The 22,703-nt window shown below is 37.0% G+C and overlaps 1 protein-coding gene across 7 annotated transcripts in view; it reads left to right on the top strand.

The window, feature by feature from the left end:
- Positions 1–22,703, top strand: part of TOX3 (TOX high mobility group box family member 3) — a 77,789-nt gene that overhangs the window by 8,659 nt on the left and 46,427 nt on the right. For 2 of the 7 annotated variants that reach the window (XM_051805878.1, XM_051805875.1), the window contains exon 1: positions 8,659–9,022. The exons of the other annotated variants lie outside the window; for them this stretch is intronic. The gene's annotated coding sequence lies outside the window, so the exon portion shown is untranslated. Of the gene's footprint in view, positions 1–8,658; positions 9,023–22,703 lie in introns of those variants that run through there. 7 annotated transcript variants of the gene reach the window in all.

Below are 22,703 nucleotides of genomic sequence, written 5' to 3'. Positions count from 1 at the left end.
GGTTACACAGTCGGTCACTGACATAATCAGGGCCACAACCAAGGTATTCTGAGATTCAGTCCAGTGGTTTATGCTGAATCTCATTTACTCTAATAGGATTACTTACATGTTTAAAGTAAAGCATGTGCTTAAGTGCTTTGCTGGATCAGGGCCATATTTGATAAGTTTTCAGTCCTGGTGTGAGAGTACACAACTTGACCCTGCATGTGTCTGGCCGGTGGTGGTTCGGGGTAACAGTGATCCACCTCTGCTTCGTGGAATTGCACAAGTGAAATCATGGGCTGCCTGTTTCTAGAAGAATCCTGCTGCGGTATGCTAAAAAAAAATCACCGAAAAGCAGCTATAAAAATTTCAGAAAGTTGAAAGAGACCAGCTGTTGTAAAACATTCTGCTTCTGTTTTGAGCCCTTTTATGGTTCTGCAGATGGAGAATGATTTTGGACATTCACTACAGTTGAGTAGCTTTTTCTAAACAAACTTTTTCACTTATTGAGTAAATTACATGTCTTGTACTAAAAATATTTAGGGAAATACTATTCATCCTAGCACATACATTTTTTTTTGTTAAAGGAACTGTAATTCTTATAATGCAGTTCAAAAAAAGGGAAAAGAAAACTCCAAAACCTAAACACATACAACTCAGTGCTTGAGTTATCATTATATTAAATTCCAGAATCCTTACTTCATTATTTAACTGTCTACATTTTATAATGTTTATCTCTCCTGCACAGATTGTCCTTGAAGGATACAAATTTCAAACATACATACCTTAATTTAGGCACTTGCATACGTATGAGAATGTCAGAGCTTGATGTTTTTGGCTGAAATATTTTTCATTTTACAAAGGAAGCTTGGGAAGTTTATCTTGTTCTTCCAGAGGTAAAGCAAAGACAGCAGTAGTTTAGTGGTATGCTAAACTGGGACTCTAAGTCATTCCTATTAGTGTGTGTTGTTAGGAAAAAATGGATTACAGTTATGCAAACGATTGAAAATCATTCTTGAAAATTTAGTGTGCCTATATATGCATAGGTTTTCCTCTCCTATAGCAGATGGTGAGAGACAATGGGTTCATGTATGCTGTTAAGATAGAAAGCTCCATGCTCACTCATCATCTGCCCTGCAAATATGCTCATTTACATCTGGGCTCTGCTCTGGTGCAGATGGGGTGGTCTCTGGTGACTGGAGGCTGTTGTGTGCTGTGGTCATACATGTACCTACAGCCTGACCCTGACAAAGGTGGCCTCAGGTGATGGGAGAGTGTAGAAAGCACCAAGGAGCTCCCCTAAAGTAGAGATGCATAGCAGAGACACAAGTATAGGTCTTGCTGGAGACAGTTTAGGTGAGGGATTTGGCAATTCCTGTTGCAGTATCAACTCAGTAAATGGCATTTTATCTTCAGTATTTTCTACTGATCTTCAGCACAGTAGTGTGCTGAACTGCTTCTTTTCCAGAGCAGCTACCCCCTGCCTCAAGTATCTCAAAACCTCAGGACTATGCAGGCAACTACTGCTAGGGAGCAAAATAGATCCCAAAATATTTGGCTGTCTAATCCAGAACTAAAAGTGTTGGATAGATGATTCCTAGTCCTTGGAAGAGGAAGTGCAATGATCATATGAGTATGTCCACCAGAATGCAAATTATGGTTTGTATCATCACCCCACCTTGCATTAGACTGTTTCTCAGGAGCAGTCAACCCAGAGGTTTTATGATGTAGCTGAAGAGCAGGCTGTGAAAGGAAACCCCTGTATGCCAAAGGCAGCAACTGTGCAAGAACCTCTGCTGCTCCGAATGAGCACCTGTGATGATACTGATTGGATTGTGCAGTGTAAAATTTTGTGCAGCTCCTCTACAGAATTTGTTATCAAGACATAGGGAGTTGCTTGTATATGGAATATACTTAGTAGAAGTGGATGTTTAAAATATTCTTTAGATATTTTCTTTACAATGGGCTTTAGTAAGATGATTGTGATAATGTACAGTAATATACGAAGAGTTTAATGCTTAGAGATATTTGGAGTACTTAAGGTATGTGTGGAAATAACTAGTGTGTGTGTTTTTTAAAATAATGATATTTTTTAGCAATTACAACTCTGATGTGTGCATGCCATGGCCATGGATACCCACTCACTGCCTGGCTCTGGAGTGAGGAAATATTGACTAAATCCACTGGGTTGTCCAGAGCCTCATTCCTGTAATATCACCTGCATCAAATGTTGTGTTTCACGCAGAGGTATCGAATCCAGCCAAACCTGATAAGGAATTATCAGGATTTTCTAATAAAATCTAAAATAGAAACATGGGAAATAACAGCTTCTGTTCTTTGGCAGATACTCGAGATGAGGGTGGCTTGCATCGGCTGTCAGTTGTGTGACTCATTTGTTGCAGTTTTGTGCAGTGTCTGACAAAGCAAGGCCAGTCAATCTGTGACCTGTGGTTTGCGCCACAGCTTTTATTAAATTTACAGTTAATACATGCCTGTGTATTTGTTGAATTCTGACACTCCCTAAAAAACCTAAGTAATGCTGCTGAATGATGATAATCTAATTTAAGAGGAGCAGAATTTGTACAGCACTAATCCTACCTTTTTATCTGTAATCACATTTCCACCGCCGTAAAATTGAGTACTGTTATACAGACCTAATGGCAGGGTTGAATTTTCAAATGCTTCAAACTCTTATCTGATCGTCATCTTCTGTACTGGTACCTGTCTGTGATGTATTTATAGAGTGCCAGTCACCATAGTATCTTTGCGATGATTGCTACCAAAATTGAGAACTCTGAGGTGAAAATCTAATCAGGACTTTAGATAACAATGTCACACAAGAGCCTTCTGGTCTTTGCCTCTGTGCTCTGTTCAGATGAAGACTTTGATGAGATCATGCTTGCTGCCACGTATTCATTATTTATTTTTGTAACAAGATTTCTATTTCATATTTTTTCCACTGCATGTTAGCACATGTCAAAACAGTCCAAATTCTGTTTATACCTGAAACAATATATTGAAAAACGCAGGCATTAGAGGGGCTGCTTAACTACCAAAACCAAAAAGGGAGACTATTACACAGCTGTTTCTGCTCAGGTACCTTGAATAGCTGAACAGATGTTTTCATGAACTTCCTCAGACACTTCATAGTAATGGGCAGATTAGCTGAAAATACTGTTTTCATCACATTAAAAATAACTGAGTCTTATGATCGGCGTGCTGGAAGTATGATTGACCAGTGCTACCGACTGAACTCTGTTGGAGAAAGGTGTGCTACTAAAACTGGACAATTTATAATTGAAAATGAGAAAAGTTTTAAAGAGTTCATCTAGTTTTCAGTTTGTGTAGTTCATTTGCCAGCTCTTGGTGTCAGTGTTCACTGTTTACTCCTGCATGACCGGTTTGCCCAGCAGCTCATGTTTTGTTGAAAAGCAAGAGGGAAAAGAAAACCAGTCCATTCTCAAAAATTACAAGTTGAAAGTATCCTTTAGTGTCCCTTTAAGCTTTTTTTAGAAAAGAAATCATCAATAGACATCTACTATTTTTTCTTTTTTATTTTTTTCCCTTGACCCTTGTATTTCAGCCTCATTTATGCTCATAGGAGACTCATTCAGTGTGGGCATCTTTCATTTACTTACATGGGCATTAGATCAGGCCTGCCCTTGGCATTTCATGGCAGAAATTGTTATCAATGCCATGTTTTATTTTTACTGTCATAGCCCTTCTTACTGTCTGGGTCACTGCAGCCATGTATTATCATTCCTGGCCAAAGACTTGTGAGGGCTAAAACTAATATGAAAGACAGTGGATTGTGACATAGTGAGGTTAAAAATAAAGTGTGTGTTGGGATGAAATGCCAGGATTTGGGCTGACAACCTCTGAAATAAGAGACCAGAGGTCTTAGCTGCTGGCTGAGGTGAGAGCTGCAGAGGCACAGCATGGGTATCTCCTGGCTTTCCTCATCTGCTTTACCAAGTACGTATTGATGGTTCTGTAAAATTGTTATGTTAACACAGAATATTTCTTGGACAGACACATTTATGTTTGGATTTTCTTTCTTTACATTGAATATTCTGAAGAGTTCTGATCAACTGGGCAACCTAATAAAAGGCTGAAAAGGCATAACATTACTAGTATGGTAGGTTTTGTGGAAAATGTAGTCTATATGCATATGGTTTTGGTCACTTGAGGCAAGGTGTCTTCATCTCTCCTTTTGCTTTCCTTATGAAATTTTTTCAAGAGAAACTCTGCTGTGTTTGGCACTTCAAATGGATATAGTTTGTCCTGTAATTCTGTAAGCAGTTAATATGAGAAAAATTATCTAGATAGAGACCTAAAATCTAAATAGCTTTATACATCCAAAGTAATAAAGTAGGGTTTTTTTGGTTTGTTTTGTGGTGTGGTTTTATTGTTGTTTATTGGTTGGGTTTTGTTTTGTTGGTTTTGTTTTGTTTTGTTTGGTTTTTTTTTTGCAAGGAATCCATGCATGGAAACAACCTGAGCTTTATGAATCATCCTTTCTATTCCCAATGGGACAACTTCTGTATTCAAAGTCACTGAATTATATAAAGGTTTGTAGGTTCAGGACATATTCAAGCACCTCAATATTGATTAACTGTCTAATTTTGATATGAAAAATGGTGTTAAAACCACACAGGAATCAATTGCTGAATGTTGAAGTAGCTTATTTCCAGAGCAGATCATATTCATTTGCTGTTCTTTTTATGCTACTCTCTTTATAGTTGTATGGCTTATACCAATAGTTGACTTTTGAATGGTTTAGGATACTGTAGTTCAGTATTACTTTCTTATTAATAAAAGTGCTTTTGTTAAACTGTACTTTTATCAGTATACTGTTTACCTGATAGGGGATTAGCAGTCCTCTATTTGCTTTCTTTAAATAAAGAAGAATTTTATTAGGCCTGGAAAAATAATCATCTTGTTTGCTCTAGTAGGTTAATGCTGTTACTTTTGTGGGTTCTTGGTAAGCGTGTGGATGAAATGATGATGATACTAGGCAGTCATGTAAATATGGGGATACCATGCTATTTATCTGTTGTAGGAAAAAACTTGGTAGTTATGATTTCCTACCACAGCCCAACATGATTCTTCTGTTGTTTTGCTTGATACAGTTTGAAATACATTAACCTTAGATTTTAAAAAAACCTACTCTATACATGTGGCAAAGTAAACAGAATTTTACAATGCATTCTTTACTCTTTTTACACAGCAGAATTGTAAGTAAAAACAAGACTGATTTCAGGACTGTACACTGGACATACCAGAGGTGTAAACACATTGTCAGGTGCAAACAAAAGAGCTTAGAATAGATTTGCACTACAAAGCAATCACTAGAGTAAATAATATGTTTATGCCTATATGACTTTCTGTTGGTGCTTTATGAGGGTGTCCAGTAACTGTATTTCTAATGATAAAATGAAGTAATTTGTATCAATTTATTTTGCTCTACCAAATAATTAGCAAGTTCAAGATATTATTAAATGAAAGAATTTAACAGTTGCTTCTGCTGTTCTGTCCTTCTGACATTTTTAAAACCTACTTAAAGCTATCTCTATGCTCCTCTGGTGGTGCAGCTGAGACCCAAGGAGTGCATGTGGAGTAGTAAATCAGATATTATGTCACACAAGGCAGCCTGGCTTCCTAAATAGTGGCTTGCATCACTGCTTCCATGATAGAGATCTACCTGTTGTAATGACATAGCAGAAATGCTGGTAAGGAAAGCCGCCTTTGTTTCGTTCTCATACCTTCATCTAAACCTTTTTTAACACAATAGTGCTGTGCTGGGGTCTTGGATGATGCTTGTAAGGTGCACTGGATGTTGTACGACTTCTTGCAACTGTTGTTTCAAGGATTTGACAAGCCATCCGTGTGTGCATTCTCAGTTCTGATGGTTGTCTTACCGTGGTCTTTTTCAAGTGCTCTTTGAATCAGCCATCACTGTACATCAGTGGCTTCAGTGCAGAGGTTCAGTGCCCCATGCTCTCCCAACCATTATGCCTTAGGGAGGTGATGACTTGCTTCTGAGATTTTCCCTTTGTGGAATGAGCTTTGTGGGTGCCTTTGCTATGAGAGGACCCTCGGACCGTGCTCTGTGTCAGCACGTTCCTTGGGTGGTTTTCTCCTCTCCCCTCGGCTCTGCTGCCTGCTCTGGCTTGGCCTCGCTGGCTGATAGCACATACCAAAAACCTGACATTCTTGGAGCCACCCACAACTGGAACAGAATTTCATGGTCTGTGCAGTTCTGAGTGAATGGGGTGAAAGACAGGCAGTGTAATCTAGGGCTAAATATGACTCAGAGTGATTAATCAAAGATCACATGAAAGGAAAACATAGTTCTGTTCATTAAACACCTACTCAAGTAGGCAAACAAACAGCACTTCAGTGTTGTGCATGCACAGATGTGTGGTGTGTCCAGTGTACAGTTTAGAGATCAATCTTGCTCTTCTACCTGTAATTCTTCTCTAAAAAACAGCTATAGAATGGTAGTATAAGCTTCTGTGTTTGTTTTGCCTCAATCTGCAACTATAGGCTTAAGTAGCAAACTGTTTTTTCTAAATTTAGTTGGCAAACAACTTGTGATAGGATAGCAGCCTTTTTCTGTCTTCTGTGCTAGAATGTGTTTGAGTAGGGATGGTGAAGATTGGCTTTGACTTCTATCAGCACGAATATATTGCTGGCGATAACATATCATACGAGTGTGCTGCCTATCTCCCTGTATTGTTGTCTCTAGCAAATAGCAATTTTTCAAGGAAGGTCTCAGAACTTGCCCTTCTGTTAATAGTCTGGTGGAGAGTTTACATACCAGAAAAGAATCCTGATTCTTCAGTTGATAGCATATTAAAGGAGGTTTTTTTGAGCTTTGTGTTGGTTTTTGTAAAGAAAATTGGCATCTATCACTTGTAATATGTGTAACTAATAAATGTGAAATCGAAAACGTGACTCTTGGACAGTCACACATTTTTAAAGCACAAACAATGTGTATTGGTCTGCACCAGTTCTAACAAGCTTCCACTGCTTGGAAAACGTGGGGAGAGGCACTTTGCTCCTGTACAGAATACAAACATTAGGATACATACGTCTTCTTTGGAGATCATGGGGCTCCTTACCATTGCTTGTAACTTTTGGATTGCTGATTAACTGAGTTCCATTATAGCACACCTGCATCATATTCCATGTTATTTGTGTGTTTATGCAGAGTTATTTCTAAATAAAAGTTTTTAAGGTTATTCCATCACAAGGCATAAGTGAGAGACAGTGATGATAAAGAGCTTGATTCATATTATGACTAACTGCAGGTGAACATTGTTGTTATGCCTCATTCTCAGTGTTTCTGTGACTCAAAAAGGACTCCATTAAAATACCATGACATCAATAGAGTATTTTAAATGCATATGAAAGGATAAAGTCTAGAAATCATAAGACTATAAATATCTATCCATGTTATTTTAGACTAAATAAAACATTAGATCTTCTGAATTCCATTTATTCTCTGCATGGGTGAGACCTGATATCAAGCATACATCTTGCTTTCTGCCCCCCAGATGTAACATTTTTTCTTTTAAAATAAGTGTGAAAATTAAAAAAGAAACAATTTCTTTGGAAGAAAAATTGTATTAATGAACTCAGATTGAAACTTTGCAGCTACAGTGAGTACAAGCAATGCACTGCAAATCTGGCACAGAATGTTGACAGTGAAAAATTGTTAATCTCCTACTTCCTTTTTATTTGTTTACTTTCCGTTTTTTTTACAGGTTTTTTCCATTTCTTCTTATTTTATTGAGTCTTAAGAGTCTTACTTCATGGTCCACATTTCTGTGGTAGGAAGCAGTCATTGTGCTGTCTGCTGCCAAAGGAAATGGCCATTTGTTGATTTAAAAGAAGAATAGAGAAAGGGCTCTCCTCACCTTGAGGAGAAAGAGGGAATGGTGGCTAGGGAACACTGCTAAACATTTACAGTTTGAGGATCAAGGATTTTCAGTCTGTCTGAGTTGCTAAACTTCTTGTAGTTCTGGGTGGTGTTTGCCTTGTTTTGTGTTTCAGGGTTTTTTTGGCTGAGGGGTGGGTGGGTCAGCAGGGGGAGAAGACAGTGAAAATACGTGTTACTCACATTTAAAAATTTCCTTTACATTTTGAAGAACTGATCTTTGATTCTCATTTGGTCAAAGAAAGAGAGAGATTTGTCTTCCTCATTCTGTTCAGTTATGGCACCAAGCAAAGGAGCTCCAACCTACAGCCCTTTTGTTTTCTGAAACTCTAGTTGTCAAGGATCTTTGAATAAGAAGTAACAGGGTTTTAGATGATGAATCTCCCTATGTATGCTAGAGCAAGGCCAGTTGCTTATTGATCCCAACTACTGAAGTTTTCCCTGTGAAGCTGATTTATGTTTATCTTAAAAAACCCGAGTCAATGAGAGAAACAAACTGAACTCCATGTAAGAACTGATTTAAAACATACTCCAGCTTTTTCTTTCTCATCCTTACTTTTTGAAAATCTTCTGTGGATTCAAAAGGAAAGGGTGCAATCCTGCTCTTGCATGGAGGTGTATGCACTCTTTGAAGAAGAGAGTTGTGTCTGCTTTTGAATTGAGCTTCATAAACTTGCTGAGAAAATTCAGCTCAGAGGATTTATTTTGAAATAGTAGTTTCTTGGGTACTGAACCATTCATTTCCTAAAAGGATAAAGCCACCTGCTGACAAAACAAAAAGGAATAGGTGCTACTGATGATGCTCTTACCTGGGGCCAGGCTGTAACGTTGGTAAGTGTTAACGCTGTCTGCTGGAAAGCACCAGATCTGTCAGGCCTCTTATCATTACCAGAAGCAACACATTTGCCTCACTGGAAATCATAAACACAGTCTACAATTGGTTTTGTCTGCACTTCTACTAAATAAATGAATGATTATTATGTTTTCTCTGGCTTAGATACCAAACAAAAATGAAGGAAAATACTACATTCAGCTGAGAAGGTGTAGATAATCTTCATCTCTGAAGTGTGAAAGAACTGACACATAAAATTGCAGGTCTGTCAGCAAAGGATTGCTTTTTTGGTTGTGTTTTTTTTTTTTATTTTTTTTTTATAAGTACCTTGGAGTTGGAGAATTTATTTTTCTTAAGAAAAGAAGACATAAGAGACTTAAAGTATTTAGGCCCTAATGGCAATACTGGAAACAGCAGGTGGAGAAAGAAAACAGTGTTGTTCCAAATGTGGCTGTACAAACACTGGTTATGAGCTTAGAATGGGAATGAGAGGAAAGGCTTTCTTTTCCAGGGGACTGAGGTGCTGAGGCAGCTTTCCCATAGTGGTGGGGACAAAGGAGCAGTCGTCACTTTTAAGGCTCACAGTTGATACCGAATGTCATATACTGTGGGTGGAATGAAACAGGGGTCATGGGGTTGCTTATACTTTTAATCTTGTTTAATGTTGTTCTTTTAGGCTTCATTACATTCCTAAACATGTGATATTGAAGTTGTGTTATGTATTCTGGGAGTCTTACAGAGTGAGTCTTTGTGAGACTCTGGACAAAGCAACCACAGATATGATAGTTACTTACAGGCTCAATAACAATTTTGGAGTTTTGCATAACAGCTAGCAAAGAAAATTTATGTGTGAAGTCTAATTTTGTGTTGGAAAACTATTAGAAATGAGATTTATAGATGGTGGATAGTTATCTAGAATCTTGTAGTGAATGTGAAGCAATTACTTAGTTTTTCCTTCACAAGTGGTGTGCGTTTCCTTGGTGGAGGTGGAGAGGGAGGGAAAAGCCTTTAAGTGTTTGAAAGAGGTGATGAAACAATCCACATCTGGAACTTTAACAGTCTCTAGAAGAGAGAATTGTTGGATGGTTTGTCTTGATGTGGGTGTTTTGTGAGTGCACATCAGGTAATCATCTGCTTCATCACCTCCGTGCTGTGCTAACTGGTATCTACCTCAATTCCCAAGTTTCTAAAAATATCCTGTTCTTGCTGATCTCAATAAAAGCTTCATTTTCAAAAAGTGCTTGGAGCGTGGAGCTAAGCAGGCCTTCAGAGAGATACACAAAATGCTTGCAAATGTTTATAGCCCATCTTAGCACCTGTATGTGTTCTTCAGTAATGCAAGTCTGTTTCTCTTCTCTAAAGGTCATAAAAAATTGGAAATTATGATAGTGGATAACTATTTTGCCTTTAATCCATGAAGACAGAGTATGTAGTCTTGTGTGGGTAAGAAGTTCCATCTGCCAGTACTGTTGTAAATATTCCAGCAGTCATTCAGTTGAACTGGTTTTGAGTTTCAGACTCAAGAAATCTTTAGATTAATCTCAGAAGGTCCAGAAAAAAAAAATAATTAAAAAGTGGCAAATATCAACTAGTTCTGAGGTTTTAAGAATTGGATGGTTGTTTCTGAACACTGGTAACCTAATTTTTAATCTGATTATTTACCTTTGCTACGCGATTTTCTGAGAATTACTGAGCTCTGAAACGTACTGTGAAGATTTGCTGCTTGATTATAAGGCAGTTTAAGTGCAAAAATCTTATTGTCAGATTTCGTTGCTGCTATTTCTTAATATGTCTTGGGACAGATATGCTAATTTTGTACCATTAAAATGTGATTAAAAACCAGTATGCAATTTTTTTCAAGAAAATTCTAGCTTGGTCTTTTTTTGAAGTTGAAAGTTAAACTTTGAAGCAGGTGACTGTAGCTGATGTGAAAGTTTTCTTCAAAGCCTCAATTTTCCAAAGTAATGATTGGTCCTACTTCAGCTGCTGAAAACTAACCGTGGGATTTTATTTGTTTATGTTTGTGCATCAAAATGGGCAATGAAGTATTTTATCTGGATGAAAAAAAAGAAAGTGAAAAAAGTACTATTTTTCATGTTAAGTGGACTTTAAAAAAGGGACTGAGAAATGTGTGAGGCTTTTTTAGCATCACAGACCCCTGAAGCTCGATGACAATGCATTTATCCTTGGCCTAATGTATCAAATACTTCTTATGGCATCCTGGTTTGAGAGATATGGGCTGGGGTCTAACTGGCAGGGAAGCCCATCTGTTGGAAAGGACCAGCGGGTCCTGATGGATTGAAACATAAAAAGGGCCAGCAAGATGGTCAGTACCTGGCACACTTGCCCTGTGAAGAGGGGCTCGGGGAGCAGGACTTGGCCAGCCTGGAGAAGGGAAAACTTCAGAGCACTTGAGAGCAGCCCCGGTACCTGCGAGGAGATGGAGCCAGGCTCTTCACCAGGGGTTGTGGTGGGATCGAAGGTAACAGGCACAAGCTGGAATGAGAGTTTCAAACTGGAAGTAAAGAGGAAAAAAAAAATGAGGATAATGGAGTATTGGTACAGGTTGCCCCAAAGGGTTGTCTCTACCCTTGATGGCTTGTAAGGCCTGACTGAAGAAAAGCCCCAGGCAACTAGTTCCTCAGTTTGGTGCGGCCTGTGCTTTGAGCAGTTTGGATTAGAGATCTCCTGGTGTCCCTTCCAACCTGAATGATGCTATGGTTACACAATGTGAATTGGTAGAAAAGATTAATTTGATCCTTCCTGCACTGTTTTAGAAAAACATAGTTCTAGAAGAGTGGCATTGCTTCTGCCTTTGCCTGACAAGTCCCTGCAGTGGGAGAGTCAAGCCCTTGTTTCACATTCAGGATACCCATCTTGACTCTGCTGAGGAAGAGTTTGCTTTCCAGTGTGAGTGAGCTGGTCACTGTGGCCTGGCAAGACCATATCATTTTAATGCAGCCAGCTGGGTCCCTCTTCCTTTGTAGTTGCATATGAACTTATCCTGAAAGAAGCAATTTTTGTTTAGTTCCATGTAATCTTATTTTAAGGGACTGCCAGATAGAGCCCATCAGTTTGGTTTGGCAGTTGTAACAGTGTGGAAGGTAAGTGTGTAAAGACTGTTTCTTTCAGACTCCAATTTGGAATGTGTGTCACTGGTACCTGTTAGCTTTGCAAATAAGTGACTGGGCTGTTGCTTTTATAATTAAGTTTTAAAGTTTCTTCTTTCCTTCCTCAGAATTACAGTTGCATGATAGTTCAGTATTTTATTCTCTATGCTGCTTTTTAGAGAAGTTAATCCAGAAGAAGGTAGTTCACACATCATAATTTCCTAGAAACCCTGTTACTTTTGATACATAGAAAAACAGATCCCAGTAGTGTAGCATAAATTTGGAGATGTGAAGTAGTTTTCCCAGAAAATAAAACTTTATTTTGCACAGCATTTGTGGAAGAAGGTTTTTGAAGGATGCTTTTAACTTTAGTAGACACTAATTGCTGCATTCTACATTTCTTCTTCCTCTCTAGTTTGATGCCAGTTGCTGGTTGCATGGAGGTAAAGTGCCCATGTGTGAGAGGAATGGGGAATGTGGTGAACTTTCAAATTACAGAGTGAATATTTTGATATTTTTCGAAATCCTAGTTCCAGCCTAAATCTTTGTGGTATGTAGTGGTACCCAAAATGTTTGTGTGTGGTAGGATGTTTTGGGTTCTACATTTAAGATACTAGAAAAGTTTCTGATTTTTCAAGGGATGGATATTATAGTTATGAAAATGAACTGCTTTAAAACGTCTCATGCCCATGCCCAAACCCCTCCCTCAATCACCATCTGTACTGGAATAAATTAAGCATTGACTGTTTAGTGCAATCTGAGAATAGGAAAGTGTGAGAATCATCATGATAGTGATTCAAATCATTACTACAAGAGAGCAGCCTAATCAAATTGCTTTGTTGGGCAGGAGAGGACAGGACCTAAACACTGAAATTGAAAAGGACTCATGATAATCTTCCAAAACCAGGATTTCACTGTCATTGAGATCTGCTCCAAACATTGAAAGGAGCAGTAGGATTGAAAGTAAAGTATCACCACCTTTATATCTTAGTACCTTTCAAAGAAGCTTTTTTATTAAAGTATTTTATAATCACAGTAATTTATTAATCAGAAGTAATTAGCTTTTCCAGCTTTAGAGTCATTAGTCACAGAAGTCACATATCCTAGAGAACATGGACCAGGAGTTCTTACATATGGGAAAAACATGGTGCTGCCTTTATGGAAATGGAGCTTTCCCTGTGTTCTTTTGTATTAGTTAATAGAAACTCTCCTTGAAAGGAAAAGGATACTCATCAAAGAATGTTTTATGAAACAGAAAAACAGAACTCATAAACCCTGTTGGATTCCAAGAGTTATTACATTTTACATCATATACAGTTTATTTTTCCAGATGCCAAGTTCAAAATAATGTATTTTTAATACTACTTGTAGGATTCTACAGATTCATAATAGCACGTGACGTGTTAATGTCCTCTGTAACATCCTACTGGTCATATCCAACTGTGATAAACAGTTGTATATGCTATAAAAGTGACATCTATTATATAAACAAAGATAATGCAAAAGGATACAAACAATCCCTTAAATTTGTAAAGACTGTTGCAGATCTTGAATGTTAATTTAAAGAAAAAAGTACATGTTAATGCTAAGTTTATGCTTTCAGTTAATAGTCCTTTATTCCTTCAGGAAAAAAATCAAGCAGCTATACTTTAAATGAATTTAATGAACTGCAAAGACTGACATTTTCACTATAAAAGTCACACTTCATTTAATGAAGTAGTTAAATATTGATGCTATATTAAAATACAGGCTGAATAAAATTGGCAATATGGTTTTCAAAATAAGAATTTAAGCTGTGTTTTTTCTTGTTATATTGAAAATTTCATGAACTGAGAGAAGGGAAATACAACAGAATATCTCCATAATAAACGGAAGGTACTTTGTTGAAATAACATTAAGGTTGAAAGACACAAACCTGTAAAAGCAAGAAAATCAAGTCACTGTACTCTCAACTCAGTGTCTTTGTGCTTAAGCACTGAATCTTTAAATAGATGGATCCAAGATTTTTACCATTGAAGTGCAGTATTTTCTAAAATTCTTGAAAACAAAGACAGATTGTAACCCTGTGCTACAGGTGGTACATAAAAGGCCTAGACATGTGTTTACCCAGGATGAATAGTTATACTGTGATATTGTTTGATCTTAATTCAAAGTACTTGTGTTTTAAGTGCTATGATTTTGATGGCAATATTCTGGCAAAGCTCTGTTGCCTGTGTTGTGGTTTCCATGCATTTCCGTCGGCATAGTTTGAATTTTCAATTTAATTTTTATACCTGTACTTTCACCACAATGCCATAATATTGACAGTGGATACAGGAATATTGCTGACAAACGTGGCCATGGTTGTTCCCGGCTCCAACACCTCCATGATGGTAAAGGGAAAAGAAAACAAGAATGAATGTTACCACAGATGCAAGTGGGACCAATGATTGAGTGGTGATACGATTGTCTTCACTTTGATGGATTGAATTATGTTGTACTGTACTTCATAAAGCTGTACCAATTCTGACATCAGGCTTCTGTGTATAGTAAAACACTGAGGATGACATCTTTGGCTCATTGAAGTCAATGGCAAAACTCACATTAATTTCAGCCGTCTGTAATTTCATTCTCGGTAGCTGACTTATAAAACAATGGCAAATTGATTTAGTACATTTTTTTTTCCCCTTGGGAAAGATCTCTGCTCCATGTAAAATGATTTGTCTTTTGACTTTCATGCTCTTACTTTGAAAATATGAATTTTAATTCAGGATAAATACAGTCTGATTTTTCCCCTATACCTATGGTCCCGTAAGCATCAAAGATGGTGAAAAAAAGTGGAGCTATTTTGAAAGTGGGAGGTTGCATTTATAGTTATATACACAATTGCTAATTGAAACTGCTAAGGAAGGCAGCTTTCCTGTGGAAGACTAGCAAATTCTTTCTGTGACTAGCAGCTGTCAGGTGTGGTCTCTACATGTGTTGTTGGAAACCTCGTTTAGGTGTTTGGGTTTTTTTCATTTATGTGCAAACATCTCCAAAACAACAACAAAGAAAACATTGAAATCTGAAGAACTAATTATATAAACATATTTATATTTGGAATACATGCGACATTTGTGTTTATGATAGTGATTTTCAAAATTGGTCGTAAGATGCCAGATCAGCATCTAATTGTATAGTTATTTCTCCTGGTATTTTGCCGCAGCAAGCACTGAAACATGAACTACCGAATAGAATATAAAATGTTGTAGGGTATTATATAAAATCACTGAATTTTACCTAGAATTAATAGAGCATTGAGAATTTCTTCCTCTTCTAGACATCATTCCAGAAAAGAGAAGGAAATAGATGTCAAATATGTTTATGCTCTTCATTGTCCTAAACTAGTTCAGGTTCTGCCATACCCGTGGCTCTTGGTGCCTGATCTGCTTCCTGCTTAAGGCAGCAGTCCCAAGGAATGGAAGAGTCACAACCCAACAAGGAACACATGGTGACATGTTTAGGAATCTGTGTCTCTATGCTGGTAAATCTTTAATGGAAGAATTGTGAAAGGAACTTGAGAGAAGGTGTTTCTATACTGCAGATATTCAGTAGTTACGTATTAGAATCATAATAGTAAAACTGTGGCAGTGCTGCTGTCTTTAACAGTAGTATGGGGAAAATGTTTTATTAAACACTAATTTCACTAGTTATTTAAGAAGTAGCTGGCTTTGCACACATTAATCTCTTTTTCTTTTTAATTCAAGGTTGATGGTCTAGGTCTTACACATTGTATTTATGAATAGGGCACTCAATAACTATGCAAAATATCTATTTCTCTCATGGGAATCTGTGCTTTGATATATTCTGATCCTTATTAAATTTAAACAGGATCAAATTTATACAGCTTTGGCAGAGATTTATTAAAATACACTGAGTGGACAGCTTGTGGTAGTGCAGTGTGCTGTAATAACATATGCCTCTTACCAGAGAATAGTAATTATTGAGAATCAAATAAATCTGTAGGAGGTTAAGTATATATGGAAAAGATATCAATTGTAGTTTTCTAGAACCAGACAGAAGTACTGTCTGAAGATTTGTTGCTGTATAAAGAAATGAGCCACCCTTATAAAACCCTAAATATTTAAAATGTCATTTACCAACAAAGCTAATGTTCATCCAGTCTTCAAAAAATGTTAATGACATTTGCTCAGTAGCATTAAATTCATTATTTAGTGCTCTTCATCTGCATAAGCAGCTATTCACATTTATACCAAGATTTATTAAATGTAATTGAAAACTGTTTGTTACAAATTTCTGTGAATTTATTTTCTTAATCAGAATCATTGTATCCTTGGAAACAAAAGTCCAGAATAATGGTTGTAGATTTAACAAAAAAAAATAAATATTAATGTTAAAAATATATCATGTCTATCATTCATCCAAAGTTCAGCACTGATCTGTTTCAGCTTAGATTTAAATTATTGTATGTGATAATTTCACTAGCCTAAGAACTGAAAAATTGATAGCTGGTTCAGGAAAAGCAGTAACTTCTGGCATAGCCTTGGTTTTGATGAAGCTCCTGTTATTTTGTGATACAATCCTTTGGAATTTCAAAGCTCGAGACTTGTAAAAATGGTGATTTTTTTTTTTTTCACTAAATATGGAAAAAAGACAAACCAACCGTCGGTGGGTGGGTGTGAGGGGAACAACATATATCCATGCCTTCAGTGCTCCTAGCAGAAAGATTCCTGGTTACAGGTTAAGACAGGAGAATCTGGTAGAATGCATTCAAGTTTGTGAGTCATGGGGAGGTTGCCCAGTGCTTTCGGAAACACAGCAGAGCCAGGGGGTTCAGAGTCTTCTGTGCTTTGGATCTTCTAAGCAAATTTTCTTGGGAAGGCCACAAAAGAGGTTTCTTCAGATACCACCCAGGTTCCTTCGGTTACATACAGAGTTTGCTACCTTATTTTCCATCAGACTTCTCTACTGATGAATTCAATCTAAAATAGATTTGGGTTTGAAGCAGTAGTTGAAAATCTGTAGTTTTTGTGCTGGAGTAATTCGGAATAAGCCATTATCATGATTTTTACAGTTCAAGGGTGTTTGAAATTAGCAGTATCCAAATAATTCTGTATGTGTATGGGTGTGATGCAGCACTAAAGCAACCTTCTGACTCTGGGCTTTGCTAGAGATGGTTTAATCAAATAGAACTTCATTTAGACTATTCTACTTCCATTTCTCCCTGTGGCATGAAAGGAATGGAGTAATTTCAGCAGGAAATGTATTTCTCTGGGCCTATTGTGTTAAGACAGTGACTTTTCTAAAGAAAATGCATTTAGATAGAGATTATATTTGATTTAAAACTACTACCATCAGAATTCCTCTGCATTTTATTATGAACATCTAGTGAAAGCTGTCTAGTTTCTTCGTAAGAAATTTAAAAGATATTAATTTTGGTAAAAGTTTTGTAAGTCTTTATGCTTGAACAGTTGCATCCTTTTTAAAAAAAATCGCTGATTCACACTGATGTGCATGTGATAGAAATCTAGTTCACTCCTTATCAAACTCATGGTGGTTCTTTTATGAGTCCTTTGTCCTGTTCTTCTTTCCTCCTATGGTTCCAAACATAGCTCAAGATTTTCCTAAAAAAACTGATGAAACCTGATTACTTCAAGCAAGCAAGTGTATTCTCATAAAATAACATATGTTCTCTTTCTATCCTTTATTATAAGAGAAGAAACATCGTGTATTTGTTAAAATAAAAGTCAGGGCATTTGAGTTCCAATCGCATTTCAGTTATTACAGGGCTGTGTGACCTTGGGCAAGCCGTTTGTTGTGCCTGTCCCTTGCTGACTTGTTCCATGAAAGTAGAGATGATAATAAGTAGGGACCTCCTGGTAGTGCTCTGGAACTCAAGTCATGGTTGTTGTGTTGGGCACCAGAGACCTGCCCAGGCACTACTGCAGGCGTTTCTGCACTTTCATGCATATTATGACTGTCTAGCCTGTGTTGTTATATATGAGATACGTATGTATATATAATGTATATCAGCAGGTTTGACTGCCATCCCGTAGAATTATACTTCACAATGAGCCATCTTTTGACACTACTGAAATTTTTGTTTCCACTTGTGATTATAGTAGAATAAAGGGGTAAAAAGTAGGAGCGAATTCTGTATCTTAAATCCACAGGTGTTTTGACTCAGAATTTTTATTTCTGTGGGTGTCAGGATTATTTTTTTTAAAAGTAGGTATGCTGTAACAATGTACACATGGATTTTAATTTATATGGGGTTAATAAAACTGATTATGCTGAAAAGGGGAATTGTAAAGTAAAGACTAGAATAGCAGCCTGCTTAGAATATTATGCAGATAGCGATTCTGTATGGTAGAGAACTACCCAATTGTCCTAAAATTTCACATTTAAGTCTGTATGGAGTCAAGTAATTGTGGGACAGAACTGGGAATCAAATGTGCTGCAGCTGTAAAAAAACGTTCATCTTGTCTGTTAAATATTTATAGGTCAAGCTTTTCATTTTCTAAGCCAATTAGAGAAAACACAATGTTTTGCAACTTATTCCTGTTGTGTTTTCTTTGAAATATACTAATTTCCTTCGGTGCAGTATAGATGAAGGAGCCCTTTGCTTACAAACAGACGTAAGACAGTTTCTAGCTTAAGCACAGGAAATTTATTGATATAAAAGGTAACTTTATTTATTGATGGAGAGTAGCCACATTACGCTTGTTTGTATTTACTTTTATTTAATCTGATATATTATAAAAAAATTAAATATTCCAGGTTTTTAAAGTATTTTAGAAGGGCAATCATCTTTTGTAATGATTTCCTCTTTTAGTGTCTCAGATCAAACATATTGCGATGAGATATTAGGCTATGAATTTATTCATTCATCACAGTAAATCAGGTTGGCAGAGTGACATATAAAAGATCATCATCTGTATTAGTATCTTCAGGGTCAAACAATCATATTGCATCTTACTTTGAATTGTTGCTACTGGCTATAGCTTTACTACAGGCCCTGAGAGAAAGGAGGATTCTTAATGGTATTGAGGGGATTATTAAGGATTTTGAAAAATGAACTTTTTTGTATTTTTAACTAAAATTTCTCTTGACTGCAGTAGTTGGATGTTTTGTATAATGCAACAATAAGGTTTGTTTGCAGATGTAAAACAATTTATGTAATAATTACATTGAGTGTTTTGTGCACATTCTATGAAGACAGTGTAAGCTAAAGGCAATAGCCTTGTACTGTTTGAAGACAGCTAAATAATTGTTCCGAAATGTCAGTGGCTGTGACATTCTAAAAACACTGACTTTCTCTTGAGTAATGTCTATTTCATCTCAGATTCACAATGATTAATTAATAATGCTGAGATAGGGAAAGTTTCAATTTGAAGATAACATATGAGGTACAAGATACTAATTGCTCCAAAGATAACATGCTAATTAGAAGGTTCATGCACAGTTTTCTAAGGTTAACTGTACATTGAAATACTTGGAATAGAAACCTAATTATAATCTAGTATTTTGAGAGCTGTGTTTTCTGCAAAGGTAGCGTTTGTGCTTTCTGATTTGCTTTTCCTGGGGATGAATTATTTGTGCAATGTTCCTTTTGCAGTGAAGGTAGTTCAAAAAGGAAACAGGCATTGTAAGCCAAGGATTTAGAGCAGTATAAATAGTTCTGTGTTGAGTATTAGTTCCAAATGCAGTTGCGAAGATTGTCTCCAAATAAATAAAGTTGGTTTTGAAGAGAAACAAAACACAAAGCTCTCACATCTTAAAAAGGGAGTTGTTTCTACCTGTTTGATGCTTTATATTTAGGTGGAGGAATGATGCACAGTGTATGCAAGGTAATTGATAGAAGTGTTAAATATCAGTGCCGACAGTTTACGTGGTGATCTGGAGTCTGTCCCTGGGCCAACCTCTGTCTCGTTGTCTTAGCAAAAAAACGGAAGGAGAAAAATACAACTCCTGTGGCTGTCCTATGATTTATTCTGTTGCAGTGCAATTTTCCAGCACAGCAGTTCCTACTGTTCCTTCCTCTGTCCTCAGCAACCTTTTGGAAGTTTCAGTGTCACCTTATCCAGCTCACAGGAGTGAAGCAAAAGCTTCTGGCTCTGGAGAGCATTTGCTTTCATCTGCAGGAAGGCTGCATGTCAGCACTGGCTCCAGGCACCATGAGATTGGTCTGCCACTTGTGCCATGAGTAGTGCAAATAGATATTGTATGTAATGCAAGTGTCGTGGTTTAAGATACAAAGGTTATCTCACACTGAACATGCATGACTTTGTATTGTTCTCCATGCAGGGCTATGCAGAGGAGATAGACCTTTATGTTCTTCCTGGATTAAAACCAAACCAGCAAATTCACACCAGAATAAAACTAGATTAAGTGGTAGTGAAGTGGGTTCTGAATTCTTACCTGCATGAAGTAATGGCTCTGGACATTGACTGTGATCTCACACCAGTGTTAGCGTTCGTTCTTTGTTGGCTCGAAGGGAGCAGCCGTTCTTAGGCTCTATAAACCACTTATTCACTAACTGAAAGTGCAGAGTAGTATCTCTTATATTTTAAATCATCAAGGTGAATAATGGAAAAAAGTCTCTGTGCAAGAGAATTAAGCAAATATTTAAAGAACATAAAACTTCAGTCTTGGCTTTCTCCAGTGCTACTGTAGGCAGCAGCATCAGCTGCTGCTCTGTGCAGATATATTTGAGTCACACACAAATACTGCATGTACAGCTAAAATAGCTTCATATCCCTAATAATGAGCATTGTACAGTCATGCTTGTACTAAGGAAAAAAAAGAAGTCTTATTTGAGTCAGCCAGATCAGTTACCAGAATAAAATACATCAGTAACTTCTTATGAGTGCTGATTCTGTAGTGCCAAGAACCAATTCACCAAATAATTTTTCTGCCATTTAGAAACCTGAATTGTTGAGAAGTTTATATCCTACTATGTCAGACTGAGGTCTAGAGAGAAAGCATCTAAATCCAAAAGTATGGGCTTTAAAATTCTCTGCTTCAGTGTTCTTTTCCCCAAAGTCCATAAGAACCTGTAATCTTTCTCAAAAGTCTTTATATCTAGAAAAAATTCTTGTGTTTCTACAGTTAGCCAGCAATGCCACCATTTTGCAGAAGGCCTGGTAAAGGGAAGACCACAGCTGATAAGACCCAGATCAAAGGCAAGAATCAAAGGACAGTGTTTTGCAGATCTAGCCCTAAGCCAGCAGAAGGGGACTTCATGTTTTAAATGTGGCACTGGTACACTTAAGGAGGAAACAAATGCCAGTGTATCTCCAAAGACAGGCATATCTGAACTCAGCCTGTAAGCATGTGTCTTTCTGTTGTTGTTTTTGGATGTCTAACAAACCTTACAGAACAGAAGTCAAAGCAAATATCAAGTATTATTTTATAACCAGCAATTTGCTGTAAATAGAGGCTGTAGAAATATTACCACTTCTTTTTTTCCGCCTTTACCAACTGGGTAACGTACAACCTGGTAGTTAAATTTTGGAGCCCAATTTACCCTTATCCTTATAGATTTAAGTGCTTTTGGCTTATTTACTTGACCTTTGGAACAACAGTCCTTCAAGTTTTTTTCCTACTTAGATTTTAGTGTTACCTCAAATCTATACCCTGTGATGTTAGAAATTTTACTGTTTTCGTTAGACACTCCGGGCCAAGAGTTACAGAGAAGTTCAGTAAGTTGATCAAGGTCATGCAGACTCAGGTGGCAGAATTAGGAATTGTAAATATATTTCCTTAGCTGTAATTCCACCCTTCCTTTCCTAGTAAGTGTTTTTTAGCCAGATGTAGAAACCTATAGGTAACTCCACTGAGACAGTAAAACATGTATCAGTGGCTTCCAGGGAAGAAATTAAAAAGCTACCTTGGATTGTAATCAGTAAAAGTCCCCAGCTGGTTACAGTTCCCTGGGCTTGGGAGACTGCACTGTAGAATTAAAACTATTTCCCCTGCCCTTGGCACAGGTTGGGTTTTGCTGGGTTACCCCATTTGTGTCGCTGAGGCCTCTCTAACTCTTCAGGGAATCATGTTCAAGAAATAAATAAAAGAATTTGTCTTCCAAGAGTAGTGATTCCAAATCAGTCCTAACAGATGTGAGAATACTTCTTGTGCCAGAAAAATTAAAAATGCACAGGAATATGTTCCTGTTGGTTATTGCTTAGGGATGGAGAAGCTGTCATATATGATTTTAACTTAAATGGCACATACCTATTTTTAAGAAAAAGCTCAAAGTGAGCATACATAGACATACAGATTCAAATTAGTGAAGTTATGTGGGGTTTTTCATAGGGTATTTGTACTTTTAGTGAAGTGCATTTAATTGGAGTGGACATTGTTTAAGTGCTCTTTTCTCTTCTGCTTTCTAGAACAGACAACATCCAATAAGGTGCAAATTAATTTCCTCCAAAATAAAGATAGCTGAACAACCAACTATTTGCTGAAGCAGTAAAAGACATATTATCCTATGCAAATCAAATTTCTGCTTACGTTTTTTTCTTATGTAGACTTCAAAATTCACTAAGCCCTGTAAAAAAAGGTAATGTTTATGAATGTTTTCCTGAAAAAATACTGAACTATGTTCTGCTTCACATTGCATTAAATTATTCTCTTGGCATTCAAAATACTGCTTTTTTTCAAAGCAGCTTATTTGTAGCATCTGAATTTTTTAAAATAAAGAATCCATGTTTCATAGTCAATGACATCTCGAGTCTTTTCAGCCTGGGGATATCTGGGTAACAAAAACTTGATATGGTTGGTTCTTCGGATCACCAAATGCCAGAATTCTCCATTATTCATGGTTGATTTTTTTTTTTTAACAGTGTGG

Source organism: Manacus candei, unplaced genomic scaffold (assembly GCF_025592945.1).
Source record: "Manacus candei isolate 608988 ecotype Guabito, Panama unplaced genomic scaffold, ASM2559294v1 h1tg000065l, whole genome shotgun sequence".
NCBI classification, from domain to species: Eukaryota; Metazoa; Chordata; class Aves; order Passeriformes; family Pipridae; genus Manacus; species Manacus candei.
This window is presented reverse-complemented; position numbering and strand designations above follow the sequence as displayed.